This window comes from Telopea speciosissima, chromosome 8 (assembly GCF_018873765.1).
Source record: "Telopea speciosissima isolate NSW1024214 ecotype Mountain lineage chromosome 8, Tspe_v1, whole genome shotgun sequence".
In the NCBI taxonomy this organism is placed as follows: domain Eukaryota; kingdom Viridiplantae; phylum Streptophyta; class Magnoliopsida; order Proteales; family Proteaceae; genus Telopea; species Telopea speciosissima.
The window spans coordinates 53,864,877-53,881,597 of NC_057923.1; positions in this window are offsets into that span (position 1 = coordinate 53,864,877).

Genomic DNA, 16,721 nt, shown 5'->3' on the forward strand with positions numbered 1-16,721 from the left:
CTTAGACTTGGTGGAAGTTGCCTTTTTTGAAACTCCTTCTATTTTGAATGAGACTCCGTCAGTCATACTGACTTACATGGGTTGCTGTTATCAAGTTGATACAGTTGAATGGTCGGGGTTCCAAAGAAAATCTGTGATTTCTTTTGTCGTCATTTGAGACTTCTACAAAATAAAAAAATTAATAAAAAAATTAGAAAGAATGGCATATTTTTTATTTTTTTTTGGGTAGAAGAAAGAATGGCATATGAGACAACTGTGAGAGAACGGCATTTAATATATATGTTTCACTAGATACTTGATAGCAATGTTTTGAGTTGGGCTGACCGTGAACATACGAGAACTGATTCACAGCTGTTCAGATGGAATCCATTCTACATCTAATGTTTTGTATTCATCGAGTTACGATTTTGTATAAAAAAAAATAGGTGAACCAATAAGGGAATTTCTTTTGGAAGCTAACAAATGGTGGAGGGGTATTTATGACATATCGCCACCTCATATGAACAGTGATATGTGAGAGAGTTTTCAATTTCACTTTTGAGTTGGTGTTTTACCAAACTTTTTTTCTTTAGTTTATTATGAATTTTTTTCTTTTTTTTGTTAATATAATAGGAGACTATTCTTTGTTGGGGAATATGCGGCCTCCGCCCAAATACTGAGGGGGTGAAATGACCATCCACCCCTGTGTCAGGGGTGCATGCAAAAATGACCACCGTACCTCTGGTCATTTCTGGGGTTACAAGCCAGGGTATGCAACAGTCATTTCATAAACCCATGTGTCAGGCACAGGGGTGGCGTCCGCTGTACAACTTGGTGCCGTTCTCTTTCCCTTTAAATTATCTATCTTTGTAAGTACCTTAATGATTTCAACTTTTGTAAATTTTTTTCCTTTCTTTTATTGCAGAGGTTCCTCATTTTGCAACTGGTGGGTGAAAGTATCTATTCCACATATACATCTTCACTAAACTTCTTAGCTCAATAGACTTCCTAACTCTTTAACTTTTACTTTCATGTTTCTCACTGCTATAGGTGCCAAAGCTGAAAGGATGCATCAAACCAACTCACTGTTGATCTCACTGCTCTAATCACCAAACATTTTATTAATTAATTCTTCATATGGGAGATGCAATTCATTTACAACAATTTGCAATCCGTGAATATTTACTTAGTTATGCATCAATTCATGGAGATGTGGTCTATTTGTAACTTTCTTGACTTTAGTTTTAAATAAAGAAACAGAAAAATGGATGCCATGTAACTTTCTCCCATGCTTTCATGCCCCGGTCAGTAAACTCTACTTTCATTTGTCTTATTCCAAAATCTGATCATCTCGTGGGGTTTAGTGGCTTTTGGCCTATTTCAATATCCAACTTACTATGTAAGTTTATTTCTAAGATTCTGGCTAATAGAATTCAGATGGTTGTTGGTACTCTAGTCTCCCTAAATCAATCGGCTTTTATCAAGGGAAGGTCTATGGCTGATAACATTCTTGTTTGCAATGATGTTGTGAGGGGGGTTGCTCAAAAAAATTCTTCGCCATCAGCCATTCTTAAGATTGACTTGCATAAGGCCTATGATTCATTGGAATGGAGATTCCTATTCCAAACGCTGAGCCTCATGAGATTCCTTACAAAGTTTATATCTTGGGTGAAGCAATGTGTAATGACCCCCATGTTCTCAGTCTTAGTGAGTGGAAACCCCGCAGAATATTTTGCTAGTGGTAGGGGAATTAGACAAGGAGATCCTCTATCTCCCTACCTATTCACCCTTGCTATGGCAAGCTTGTCTATGATGTTGAAACAGATTGTTGAGGATAGAAGGATTCACCTTATTCCAAGGTGTAAACCGATGAGGCTTTCTCATTTGGTTTTTGGCGATGTCCTGATGGTATTTGTGAGGGCGGATTATGGTTCAGTTGTGACAGTGATGGAAACCATTAACTCATTTTCATTAGTTTCGGGCCTTAAAGTGAATAACTCGAAGTCCTCAATAATCATTGGAGGGGTTAATCCTCAGATTGGGGAGCAGTTGGTGGCGTTGACTGGTTTTACTGGTACTCAACATCCAATAAAGGATCTTAGAGTCCCTCTGATCTCAGGAAAGCTAAAAGCTACAGATTGTGCACCTTTGTTTGATTTGGTTAGGAAGAGATTGGAAAGATGGAAATCTAGATTATTATCTTTTGCTGGTCGTTTTCAGTTAATCTTATCTATTCTACCAGGAGATTACATTTATTGGTCTGGTCTGTTTGGTTTGCCTAAACATGTTATCAAGAAGCTGGAATCCATGTTCTCTAATTTCTTATGGTTTGGCCCTTCAACGGAAAGAAGAATTCACTCTATTTCTTGGACTGGCATTTGTAAACCTAAAGGAAAAGGGGGGCTAGGAGTAAGACGCATTAAAGATATGAATGTAGCTGGGATCCTAAAGCAAGTGTGGTGGGTGGCTTCCAAGAAGGATTCCTTATGGGTTAAATGGGTCCAACATAGATACTTGAAAACAGACTCTATTTGTACAGTCCAACCGATCCAAAATTATTCTTGGGTTTGGAGAAAAGTCATTAAGTATTGGGATAGGATCAGCTCGCTTGTTGTACATAGGTTAGGTAATGGAGCTTCTACTTTGCTTTGGCTTGACCCTTTGCATCTAGAATAGATTTAGGGATCCTATCCGGTATGATGCAGGATCTGATAGACTGGCCTCTGTGCGATCCATTTTGAGTGACAGAAGATGGAATCATGGCCCAGCCACATCTTTAGATCTTGCCCTTGTTTGGGGCCAGTTAGACAGCATACGCTGGCTCAATGGGTCAAAGGAAGATTCTCATATGGATGGGGTCCTCGTCCAACATCCTTTCTACTAGATCAGCTTGGGATATAGCGAGGAGCCACTCTCCTAAGATAGATTGGGCGGTTACCGTTTGGTCTAAAAGTTGTATTCCTAGACACCCAACAACCACTTGGCATTGTTTGGTAGATGGTCTACCTACCAAGGACCAACTTTGAAAGAGGAATGTGTTGGTGTCTCCCTACTGTTGCTTCTGCTGGGCACGGTTGGAAAGTAGAGATCATTTGTTTTTTGACTGTCCATTTGCTAAACAGATATAGATAAGTATATTGAAGCTTTGTTCTCCTTCTAGAAGGGTGGGGAGTAATGTCAGCTTGGAGGCTAGGTGGATTGCTAAGTTTTTTAAGGGAGACTCAATTGGTGGTATTGTCATGATTGCTTTCTATGCTACTATTGGTCATAGATGGATGGAGAGTAACTTCCGTATATTTAGGACCAAGACCATGACCAAGACCAGCCCAATGATTATTAGTGACATCCGGGCAGATGTTGAAGACCGATGTAGGGTGGTTATCCCTAAGGGTAGAAGAACTCCTAGGAACTTGTTTCTAGTTGAAAAATGGAGGGTCATTCCAATTTGGGAGAATAGATAAGTTGGGTGGTCTTTGTAATATGTTTTGGTGATTTGTTTTTCTGCTGTGTTGTTTATTGCTTCTCTAAGCTTTGAGATCTGTTTTTGAGGCCTAGTTTGGTTGGCCTTTGGCCATTGTTTGTAAGTATTTGTCTTTTGTTCTCTCTTAATAAATTGATATCACCTATCAAAAAAAAAAAAACTACAAACCGTCCATTTTTTTAGAGAGGGAGTGCCTGAATGACACCACAATAGGTGTATTAAGAACTTGACACCTTCTTTTAATTGTCACTTGTCTTATTAATTCTCAGATGTTCTTTAAGATAGGGGTAAAAAAGGTTTTTCAAAAATAATTTGATAATGACAAATCATTATGTCAGTATTAAAAGGTGTCAATTTCTTGCCCAATTTTAGAGAATGCATGCTAAGTTATACTATTACCCTCATTAGAACAAAATTATATCTGACATAAAAATTAAAAAAAAATTAATGTTACAAATTATTTGACACCTTTCGAGATGTCAATAAGAAGATCCCATTCATAAATAACAAAATTTGAGTGCCAATTATACACACTTTAGAATTCGGCTCCGGTGGGGGGTTTCTATTTTTAATGATATGAATGTGTTTGATAATCCATATTTGGGAGCATTTCATGATATATTTTTGGAATAAAACATATTTGGGAACACTTCACTTTAGTGGTGTTTTCTGACCCCATGCACAAGCCTTCCAATTGTCCATTCCCGTTATAATGCTTCTGGTTGGAGCACACTGATTTTAATTCTGTGGTAAGTAGTTCTTGGAATGACTATGTACCAGGATCTCCTTTTTTTGTTAGCCCAAGTACAAATCAAGAAACGCAAAATCTAATATAGAAGAAAGGCAACATACTCTTCTTTTGTGACTTCACCACTAGTACGTCGGTAATGAGTGAGATGACATGCATACCCACTTTTTGGGAGAAGTTAGTCCCATGATCTTCAGAAGATGCTTGGGATTCACCATGAAACTCTTCCCCACCTGACCGAAGCCCAAGTAGTGCCCCAATGTCCAGTAGAGTTGGACTCATTGCACCAAACAGAAATAGAAGGTGTTGGATGATAGAGACCAAAAGCATAAAGCCACTCACAGGAAAGGTTTGTTAGCATCAATTGGGGTCTTGGATAGATTGATGGCTTCAGCTATACCAAGCCTTCGCCAAGAATCCATCTTGTATTCATCCATTCTGTCGACCTAGGTGATACATCCAATATTCATCGGGCCAATCAGTGGCCGCCACGTGTCACAGGCGACCCGCTCCAGAACCAAGGGAAACGAACCAGGGTCCCAATACCCGGGCGCGGCCAGCACCAAGGCGTGGCCTCCACTCGGGCGCAGCCTCACCTAGGCGTGGCCACACCCAGGAGGCCTCTCACCCAGGCGCGGCCACACCCAGGCGCGGCCTGCACCCAGGCGCGGCCACACCCAGGCGCGGCCACCACTCAGGCGCAGCCTCACCAAGGCGTGGCCACACCCAGGCGCGGCCACACTCAGGCGCGGCCTCACCTAGGTGCGGCCACATCCAGGCGCGGCCTCTCACCCAGGCGCGGCCACACCCAGCGCGGCCTCACCTGTGGGTGGCCTCACCCAGGCGCGGCCCGCACCCAGCGCGCACTCGCACCCAGTGCCCGGCCACCACTCAGGTGCGACCTCACCTGGCGTGGCTACACCGAGGCGCGGCCTCTCACCTAGGCGCGGCCTCACCCAGGCGCGGCCACCACCCAGGCGCGGCCACATCCAGGAGCGGCCTCTCACCCAGGCGCGGCCTCACCCAGGCACGACCACATCCAGGAGCGGCCTCTCACCCAGGCACGGCCACACCCAGGCGCGGCCTCACCCAGGCGCGGCCACCACTCAGGCGCGACCTCACCTAGGCGCGGCTACACATCCGGGCGCGGCCTCACCCAGGCACAGCATCGTGGGCACAAACGTGAGGTGGGGGCCACTCACCTATGACCCGATCGTATCGCTACAAGACTCATGTCACCACCAGGACTCTAGGCCACCGCTTAGAAGTCACATCATCCAGACGGATTCAAGCACCAAGGACGTTATCACCATACGCGGGTATCTATCCACCAAGGATCTTGATACCACTAGGACACTCCCCCCCGCAGGGAGATGATCAATCAAGATAGAGCCCCGTCACCTAGGGCCTCTATCCACTCAATGGCACAATCGCCATCAAACTGGGACTCTCCACACCGCCATACGCTACTATAAAAGGCAAGGTACACAACCCCATAGGGGACATAAAAACTCATACTGAATAATCACTATTCATCTATTTGCGCCAGGAGATCTAACTTTGGCATCGGAGAGCCCTAGGCCGGGACCACACCGGTTCTCTCCGATTGACCCCTTTGGTCCACTTGCGGTGACGGCACTCGCAGACCGCCGACGATTTCTTGACGCAACAGCATTGGCGCCGCCTCGTGGGAACGACGCTAGCCATTACGACTACTAGCTCGCTTCCATACTCATTCAATGGCACGAAGGAAGACTACCACCACCAACAACGGAGCAAGGAATGGATCACCACCCCGAGGGCTCTCGCCGCAGAGCCAACGACCAGGACCATGTCCTCCGGGAGGAGGAGATCCCCTTAATGACCGATTCGTGATCGCGAGCCCAACAATGACGAGGCCAACGATGTGGTGGTGGAGGTGACACCGACCCCAATGCTCCAGCCATCGTGGGTCGATCAACGACCCGCAACGACGGATCCTCGATGAAGAACGACTCTTTCGAGAATACCGACGCAGCGTGCGACATCTCACCGTCGGAGGACTTCACCGGCAAGAAGGGTGGAGTCCATACCTCAACAAGAGCCAAACCCTAGGAGATCATCTCCCGTGGGCGCGAGATCGAGAGACTTGCGCGATGTGCAACCCCCACTCGCGGCATGGGGAGCCTTCCCAAAGATCCCAGGAGAACAAGAGACCTCTCACCACGGTCGAACGTGGGAGGACGGCAACACCCGTGGCGAGGGTGTCTAGCCCGCAGAGATCGGTCCGGAGGTCCGTGTTCGACGAACGACCGGAAGAAAGTCACCTACCACGACGAAGCAGACCTACAGAGAGGAAAGCCCCTCACCTTCACGGCAGGATTCATCACGGCGTGACCATTCACCATCCCGTCAACACTCAAGGCGGGAGGGGACATCCAGGAGAGAGCGTGAACGGGTCGCAGCCGAACGTCCGGCTAGGCGTGGGGGCAGACACGGACGAGGAGCTCGATCAAAGACTCCGCGACCGGGATGAGAAGTCGGAAGGGTTGAAGAAGCAGCACCAAAGGCGAGACACATTCTATACCGGACAACACCCCTTCTCGGCAGAGATCATGTCAGCCACACTACCTTCCGTGTTTCGACTACCCACCTTTGAACTCTACAAAGGGTACCACCGACCCTAATGACCACATCAACTACTTTAATGGCATGATGACGCCGTATGGGGGTCGACGTGGTCTCCTGTCGGGCATTCCCGGCGTCCCTCAAGGGAGCAGCCACATCATGGTTCTCCGTGCTACGACCGAGATCTATAGGCTCGCTCGCAGAGCTATGCGAGCGCTCGTCACCCGCTTCCAGCAGCGCAGCGTAAGAAGACCACCATCAATCTACTAAACGTGGTACGTAACCCTGGGAATCTCTCGGGAATACGTTACAGTGTTCACCAAGGAGTCCCCTGGAGGTTCGAGACTTGGATGACCGTGACACAAAGACGCAGCCCTAGCAGGAGGTATTAGGGACCCGGACTTGATCAAGGACCTGGCACGTCATGAGACTAGGACTATGAAAGAGCTCCCGAGCGGTGCAACGAGTTTGCAAATATGGCCGAGGTACTACAAGCTAGAACAAAGATAATCGAGGCCAAGCCACAGACAACAAGAGGTCGCACCGATGACCGCAACGAGAGTAAGAGGTCGAGGATAGAGCGCCGACATGAGAAGAGCGACCGCCCATCTAGGAGGACAGACGCCGCCCAGAGAGAAGCGAGAGGGCAAGCACCCCGAGTTCACACCATCAACACCACCAGGTCCCGTATACTCATGCAGATCCAGGACCGTGACTCTACTCCATTGGCCACGACCCATGCTAGCAGCGCCAGAGAAGCGAAACCCTAACAAATATTGTCTCTTCCACAAAGAGAATGGGCACGACACGTAGGAGTGCTATCAATTGAAGAGAGAGATAGAACAACTAGTAAAAGCAGGAAGCTTGAACAAGTATGTGAAGGGGAGACGTGACAACCGCTCGTGCCAAGGAGATAGAGGTCGCGACGGAGACAGAGTGGAGCCGAGATGAGAAGAAAGAATAACAGATCGAGAGAGAGACCGCCTGTAAGAGCGGAGAGATGCCACGTAACCTAGTGGCACCAAGGGACCTCCTATCCTCACCATACTTGGAGGACCAGGGCAAGAGTCCACCGTAAAAGCTAAAGCTCATGCCAGGTTCGTGGGAGTGGCAGAGAAGCCCAAAGAAGATAGCCAAGATCGAGGCGTGATCTCCTTCTCGGATGAAGACCTGGAAGGACTAAACTTCCCGCATGAAGATGCCCTGGTAGTACAGTGGAGGTAGCCAATCGAATTGCATACGTGGTACCGATAGACACAGGGGCGTCTGACGCACTCTCCTTGACGCCTATCGACAGCTCGGGTTCGGGACGACCAGCTCAAACCAGAGCCCACTTATCTCCATGGATTCTCGTGTGCCACCGCTCCATCGAGGTACCATAGAGCTACCTCGTCACCTTCGGGTACACCTCAACAAGTAACCATCATGGTAAATTTCATGGTAGTCAAGTCTCGTGGTGTCTTCAACGGCCTCTTAGGGCGACCATCACCGACACCCTTAGAGGAGTCATATCACCACTTCACTGAAGATGAAGTTCCCCACCGAGAATGGGGTAGGCGAAGTCCGAGGAGATCGAAGAAAGCAAGGGAGTGCTACGCCACCTTCATGAAAAAGAATAATGGCAACACCCGTGGAATGGCACTCGCCTAGAGAGCATGATCGTGACTGAGAGATGAACTGATAGAGAGAAGGGGAAGTCCAAAGTGGAAGACCTCATCCCATGGCCCTCGCCCAGATGACCCCTCCAAGGTCGCTCGTGTCGGCTCGCGCTAAGCAAGGAACAGAAAGAAGGGCTTGGACACCTCCTCCAAGCGAACATGGATGTCTTCGCATGGTCGACCTCCGACATGCCAGAATACCATGTTCTATAGCTGAACACCGACTACATGTCGACCCAACCAGAAGCCCGTTCAATGCGGCAGAACTCTCGCCTCGATCGACAAGCAAAGCAATCAAGGAGGAGGTGAAGAAGTTAAGCCGATCAGGGTTCATCGAAAGGAGAAGTTCCCTAACCTGGCTCGCCAACGTGGTCATGGTACCAAAGCCAAGTGGGAAGTGGAGGATGTGTGTCGACTACACCGACCTGAACGAGGCATGCCCAAAAGATGAGTACCCATCGCCCCGGATCGACCCACCGATCGACACCACCGCGGCCATGAGATGCCGAGTTTCATGGACGCCTACTCCGGATACAACCAGATCCTCATGTATGAGGATGATGAGTCTTACACCGCATTCCCGGACGGACAAAGAGAACTACCGCTACAACGTCATGCCGTCGGGTTAAAGAATGCAGGGGCCACCTAGCAGGAGAATGGTCAACAAGATGTTCGAGGAGCAGATCGGGCGCAACATGGAGGTATATGTGGATGACATGCTCGTGAAAAGTGTCCACACCAACCAACACCCGACCGACCTAGAGGAAGCATTCACAGATCGAGGAGGAACCAGATGAAGCTAAACCCTACAAAGTGCGCTTCGGTGTAACGTCAGAAAACTCCTGGGGTTCATGGTCTCACCGTGGAATAGAAGCCAACCCATCCAAGATCAAGGCCATCCAAGAGATGGCACCTCCTCGAACGGTCAAGGAAGTGCAGAGGTTGAATGGAAGGGTTGCCGCCCTTTCCAGGTTCGTGTCACGATCAGGTGATAAGTGCTTACCATTCTTCAAAACATTGAAGAACCTCCGAAGCCCTAAGGACTTCACATGGACGGAAGAGTGCCAAAAGGCGTTCGGAGAATTGAAGGAGTACCTAGAGAGCCCACCGCTTGGGCGACCGAACCTAACGAAGAGTTGCAGCTCTACTCGGCCGCCACCCTGTCGCGGTCAGCGCAAAGATCGCTAAAGGAAGAGGACAAAGTCCAGAGGCCCATCTACTACGTCGCCATGTCCCCGATCGATGCAGAGACCAGGTACACTAGGATCGAGAAGGTAGCCTATGCATTGGTAATGGCAGCCAGGAAGCTACGACCATACTTCCAAGCCCATACCATCATAGTCCTCCGCGCACCTACCCTCGAAGAAGATACTACACACAAGCCGGACGCCTCCGGGAGATTGATAGCATGGGCGGTGGAGTTAAGTGAGCATGACATCAGGTTCCAACCCAGGACTACCATCAAAGGCCAAGCCTTGGCAGACTTCGTCGTTGAATGCACCTTACCAGAGACAGAGCCAGAAAAAAAAACAAAGGGCTATGGTCGTCATCAATGGACGTCACCTATCAAAAGAGAGAGGCCAAGTGGCTACGGCCAAGAGGCCATGGCCAAAAGACCACGACCAAGAGGCCATGGCCAAAGGGCTATGGTCGTCACCTATCAAGAGGAAAAAAAAAAAAAATTTTTTTTTGGGTGCCATCCGTCAAAGGCCGCTGCCCAAAAGCAAAGAAGAAAAGAGAGAAGAAAGAAAAATAAAAAGGGGGTCTTTGGCCATGGCCAAGGACCACAATCGACAAACCATGGTAGAAGTTCAAGGTTCGAGGTCCGAGGTCAGGAAGTTCGAGATGGTTCGAGTTCTAAGGATCGAGAATGCAACTGTTGATGCACTGTCCAGGCTAGCCACAATGATGAACTCAGAAACCTGGCCAATGCAGTGTACGTGGAAATATTACATGAGCTAACATGCCAGGAGAAGCAAGTTAATGAGATTGAGGAGGGGCCTAGCTAGATGGACCCTATACTCAACTACCTACAGGACGACGTCTTACCAGAAGACAAGGCCGAGGCAAGGAAGGTCAGGATGAGAGCTGCAAAGTACACCGTCCTAGACGGGATATCTGCATACAAGCGGGGGCAACAAAGACCACTACTCCGGTGCCTAGGACCCAAGGGGGCGTAGTACACCCTAACCAAGTCCATGAGGGGATATATGGACGCTACATGGGGGACGAGCCCTAGCCTACAAAATCCTCCGCCAGGGACTATACTCGCCACGAATGCAAGAGGAGGCCATCCAATATGCCAAGAAGTGCGAGCAATGTCGGCTTGTTCGCCCCAAGACTCCCATCTACCCGCCACCAAGCCGACATCAATCCTCAACCCCATACCTTTTGCCATGTGGGGACTAGACATCTTAGGCAACTTCACCGCAGCACCAGGAAACGAAAGTACCTGGTCGTCGCGATCGACTACTTCACCAAGTGGGTTGAAGCTAAACCCTTGGCCAAGATAACAGACGAGAGATGGAGAAGTTCGTCCGCGACGACGCCATCTACAAGTTCGGGTGCCACGGATCCTCGTCTCGCATAATGAAAACAATTCAACAACCCTAAATTCCAAGCATTCTGTCACAGCTACAACATCGACTATCGGCCGTGTCGGTAGCATACCCAGTGCCAATGGTCGTGGAGGTCACCAATGTAACGCCATCGGAAGGAGTCAAGAAAAGGCTAGAAGGAGCCAAAGGCAAGTGGGTAGAAGAGCTACAAGCGCCCCGTGGGCATACCGAACTACAAAGACGGACGCCCACTGGAGAGAGCCCATTCCGCCTAGCATATGGCATCAAGCATTGGCGCTGTAGAGGTCTCGCTTTGTCCCATAGGGTTCTCGCACTTCAATGAACGCACCTATGTCGACGGATCATGCGCTAACCTAGACTTTATAGATGAGGTCCGCGAAAGAGCACTACTAAGGAATGTCACCTACCAAAGAACGCATCGCCAGGTACTATAATGCCAGGGTCAAGGAAAGGCTATTCCACCAGGGAGAGTTAGTACTACGGAGGGCAAGCGCTCACAACCCACAAAAGGCAGTGGAAGTCACACCCAATCGGGAAGGACCCTACATAGTCTCCAAGCAGATACGCCTGTGGACCTACCGCTTGAAGACCTGTGGGGCAAGAAGGTAGACCGTACCTAGAACTCACTATACTTGAAGAAGTAACAACAATGAGTTTGGCACCACCAACAAGAGCAGAGATGGCATTACGCTTTCAAAGATGAATTGAAAAAAATTCGGGAATACTCGGCTTCTTCTACTACTCAACTCGAGGCTTCGTGCCTCGAGGCGTTATGCCACCACCGAGGCTTCATGCCTAAGGCGATATGCCAACACTGAGGCTTCGTGCCTAAGGCGATATGCCAACATCGAGGCTTCGTGCCTAAGGCGATATGCCAACATTGAGGCTTCGTGCCTAAGGCGATATGCCAACACTGAGGCTTCGTGCCTAAGGCGATATGCCAACACTGAGGCTTCACGCCTAAGGCGATATGCCAACATTGAGGCTTCGTGCCTAAGGCGATATGCCAACACTGAGGCTTCGTGCCTAAGGCGATATGCCAACACTGAGGCTTTATGCCTAAGGCGATATGCCAACACTGAGGCTTCATGCCTAAGGCGATATGCCAACACTGAGGCTTCGTGCCTAAGGCGACATGCCAATATTGAGGCTTCGTGCCTAAGGCGATATGCCAACATTGAGGCTTTATGCCTAAGGCAACATGCCAACACTGAGGCTTTATGCCTAAGGCGACATGCCAACACTGAGGCTTCGTGCCTAAGGCGATATGCCAACACTGAGGCTTCATGCCTAAGGCGACATGCCAACACTGAGGCTTTATGCCTAAGGCAACATGCCAACACTGAGGCTTCATGCCTAAGGCGACATGCCAACACCAAGGCTTCATGCCTAAGGCGACGTGCCACCACTGAGGCTGTATGCCTAAGGCGTCATGCCAACACTGAGGCTCTACGCCTAAGGCGTTAACCCACCAAGGTCCAAGGATCACCAAGGCACGACGCCACTACCAAAATCCTATGACTATCAAGGGTCAGAAAGCATCAACGCGCAAACGATCACCAGGAGACAATGCAATCAATATCAAAGCGACAAGGATCAAATCATATCAACATCTAAAGAAAGAGTCAAGTACATACAAAAGCAAGCATCACAATCCAAAAGTTATCATCAAAAAAGTCAACATCCAGAAAGAACATCTATAAAATCAGGGGGCATCTAGTGGAGGAGCAGCCTCTGATCCAGAAGGAGACATCATATCAGCCTCAGCCGAACAAGCAACACTCTCCTCTGGTAAGACCGCACCCTCCTCTATCACCACAACATCATCCTCAGGAGAGACACGAGCCACTATAGCAGCCTCGTGTAGCAACAGAGTGACTCGTGGAACCTTGAGAAGTCATAATCACGGGTCTTCTCCAGGATGCGAACCGCCAAGTCCGAAGAAGTCAAGACGCTAGGAATGAAAGCCAACTTACTCCTAAGGTCACCAACAGAAATAGAAGCTCTGGAGGCCCTACGACCCCTACTAGGGGTGGAATCTCCAGAAACCTCCTCCTCCCCTTCACTACCAACAGGGGAAGGCAAAGAAGAAAAAGTATCCGCGGGGAAGAAGACTCCTCAAGGGATCCAACCACGACCGCAGTCAGATCAGAGTCATTAGGTGATGACATGGATAAAATAATGAAGCAGACTAGCTACTTGCTCAGAGCAACGATCTCCCAGACAAGAAGCCAGCAAGAAAAATGAAATGAAGACCACCTGCAAAGTATAAACAGCAGATCCATCACAGACAAGAAGAAGGGGAGTGGACAAGCATGAGGGTCCATCACACCCACGCCGTGGCCACCATAGGCGCGGCCTCACACCCACAGGCACAGCCATCCCAGGCGCAGCCTCACACCCGCAGGCGGCGGCCACCCAGGCGCTGCCTCACGCAGGCGCGGCGACCCAGCGGCCTCACGCCCGCAGGTGCGGCCACCCCAGGCACGGCCTCAAGCCCCACAAGCGCGGCCTCACGCCCCACAGGCGCGGCCTCGCTCCCGCAGGCGCGGACTCACCTAGGCGCAGCCCTGCAAAAAAAAAAAAAAACAAAAAAAAAAAAAAAAAAAAAGAAAGATAAGGGGTCCGAACTTACCTCAAGGGGAAGGCGATCGCACGGGGAGGCAGGCACACGACGACGCGGCCACACCACTGGCACGATCAAGTGACAGAGACCACCAGAGGCAAGGCACTCAAGCCAAGCACCACTGAAGCCCTCCCAGCAAACAAGACACCAAGTGAGCACAAAGCAAACACAAGGACCCAAAATCAAGCAAAAATGGATGCTAGGCTAGGTGACCCAAAGACAAACACATGGTGGGCACCAAAAAGAGGACAAAAAACAAGAAAGAGGAATGAGAAGTGCAAGAAGAGAAAGTGAAGGAGAATGACATATGTCTACAAAAACAAAAGATGAAAAAAGTGCAGGAGGAAAGGTTTGAACCCCCAACCTCTCCTACCTCATTACTAGAGTTACGTGCAAGCCCCGCAAGGAAAGTCTCTTGCAATGGACCCCTCACTATGTAAAGGCATCTACTCTCTTGGACATCCTATCCCAAGAGAGTGGGGGGCAAATGATACATCCAATATTCATCGGGCCAATCAGTGGCCGCCACGTGTCACAGGCGACCCGCTCCAGAACCAAGGGAAACAAACCAGGGTCCCAATACCCGGGCGCGGCCAGCACCAAGGCGTGGCCTCCACTCGGGCGCGGCCTCACCTAGGCGTGGCCACACCCAGGAGGCCTCTCACCCAGGCGCGGCCACACCCAGGCGCGGCCTGCACCCAGGCGCGGCCACCACTCAGGCGCAGCCTCACCAAGGCGTGGCCACACCCAGGCGCGGCCACCCCCAGGCGCGGCCTCACCTAGGTGCGGCCACATCCAGGCGCGGCCTCTCACCCAGGCGCGGCCACACCCAGGCGCGGCCTCACCCAGGGGTGGCCTCACCCAGGCGCGGCCTGCACCCAGGCGCGGCCTGCACCCAGGCCCGGCCACCACTCAGGTGCGACCTCACCTGGCGTGGCTACACCGAGGCGCGGCCTCTCACCTAGGCGTGGCCTCACCCAGCGCTGCTACCACCCAGCGCGGCCACATCCAGGAGCGGCTCACCCAGCGCGCCACCTCACCCAGCGCGACCACATCCAGGAGCGGCCTCTCACCCAGCACGGCCACACCCAGCGCGGCCTCACCCAGCGCTGCCACCACTCAGGCGCGACCTCACCTAGGCGCGGCTACACATCCGGGCGCGGCCTCACCCAGGCACAGCATCGTGGGCACAAACGTGAGGTGGGGGCCACTCACCTATGACCCGATCGTATCGCTACAAGACTCATGTCACCACCAGGACTCTAGGCCACCGCTTAGAAGTCACGTCATCCGGACGGATTCAAGCACCAAGGACGTTATCACCATACGCCGGGTATCTATCCACCAAGGATCTTGATACCACTAGGACACTCCCCGCAGGAGATGATCAATCAAGATAGAGCCCCGTCACCTAGGGCCTCTATCCACTCAACGCACAATCGCCATCAAATCGGGACTCTCCACACCGCCATACGCTACTACAAAAGGCAAGGTACACAACCCCATAGGGGACATAAAAACTCATCTTGAATAATCACTATTCATCTATTTGCGCCAGGAGATCTAACTTTGGCATCGGAGAGCCCTAGGCCGGGACCACACCGGTTCTCTCTGATTGACCCCTTGGTCCACTTGCAGGTGACGGCACTCGCAGGACCGCTCGACGATTTCTTGACGCAACACTAGGCATTCCAGGCTTGCAAGTATGTTGGCCAAAAATGAGAAAAGGGTCGAGGCAGTTCGTTTGGGAATGTGGGATGCCTGCAGAGAATAGCTTGGTCTCACAAACCAGTAGTGAAGTAACAAACTGTGCATTGGTAGAAGAGGAAATGCGTGGACCAACAACAAAGTGGGAATGTGATGTAGTAAGCCTTTCATATTGGACGAAGTCACCAGGCAGGGAACCTCTTTCTTTCTTCAACTGATTAAAGTAAGAAAGGAGTTGACTCTCTCCAAGGAGAGAAGGAGTTGTCAAAGGCATTGGAACAATTGGAATGTCAAAATAAGTAGAGGCAGAGTTCATCTCAATTCTCACCTTTGATGCTGTGAAAGGGTATTGGGAACTTTCAACCATTGAAACAGAAGAGGAATACACTGAGAAAAACCCAGAAAGGAAGAAGATAATCTTCTATAATCCTTGGCATTATTTATTTAAACTAGTGTTTGAGGGTTTCAAAATGATTCAATCCCTAGGAAATCGGGAGCGCCTCCAAAACGAAAGAAGCATTAATGTGTATGTTACCTTTCACCTGCAACTGTCAACTCAAACGTCATACTAGACGTTTCTTTTCTGTAATAGGAATACATAGACAGCATGGAAAGGATTCCAAAGGCCGACTATACGGTCTAATAAAACTTAATAAACAGTTTGAGATGGAAACCAAACCAGCGGTACGAAGCAGTGTTGCAACTCCATAAGGACTTTACGAGCATCATCCTTAGAAGTTGCAAGGGGCATTGTTTACATCCTAAAATTACTAATTAACTGGTACTGATAGACTGACTACCCTTTTAGGATCGGTCATCAAGGGAGGCTCTTTAGAGGGAAACATGGACCTGAATGGTTAAAACCATGAAGTACACACCAACGATGGATTCTCACCCCTACCCACCTTTTATTTGCTGACGATTTTTTTAATATTTATGAATGCTTCTAATAGGTACATTCTAAATCTGAAGTCTTTCTTGGTTAAGTACAAGGATTTTTCGGGCCAGAGGGTGATCTTGGACACAAGCAAGCTATTCTTTGGAAATGTCCCAGTTCGAAGGCGTAATAGGATCTCTAATGACCTTGGCAGTCATATTTGCTCCTTGCCTACAAGGTACCTGGGTGTGGAAATTTTCAGAGGGCGGGTCAAGCGCGAGCATATTCTTCCCTTAATGGATAAAATCAAGGTGCGACTTTCGGGTTGGAAAGGAAAATTATTATCGATGGCTGGGCAAGTGGAGCTGGTTAAATCAGTGATTTCAAGCATTCCAGTACATAATTTCTCCATTTATTGGTGGCCTAATTCTTTGGTGAAGGCTCTTGAGAGGTGGACTA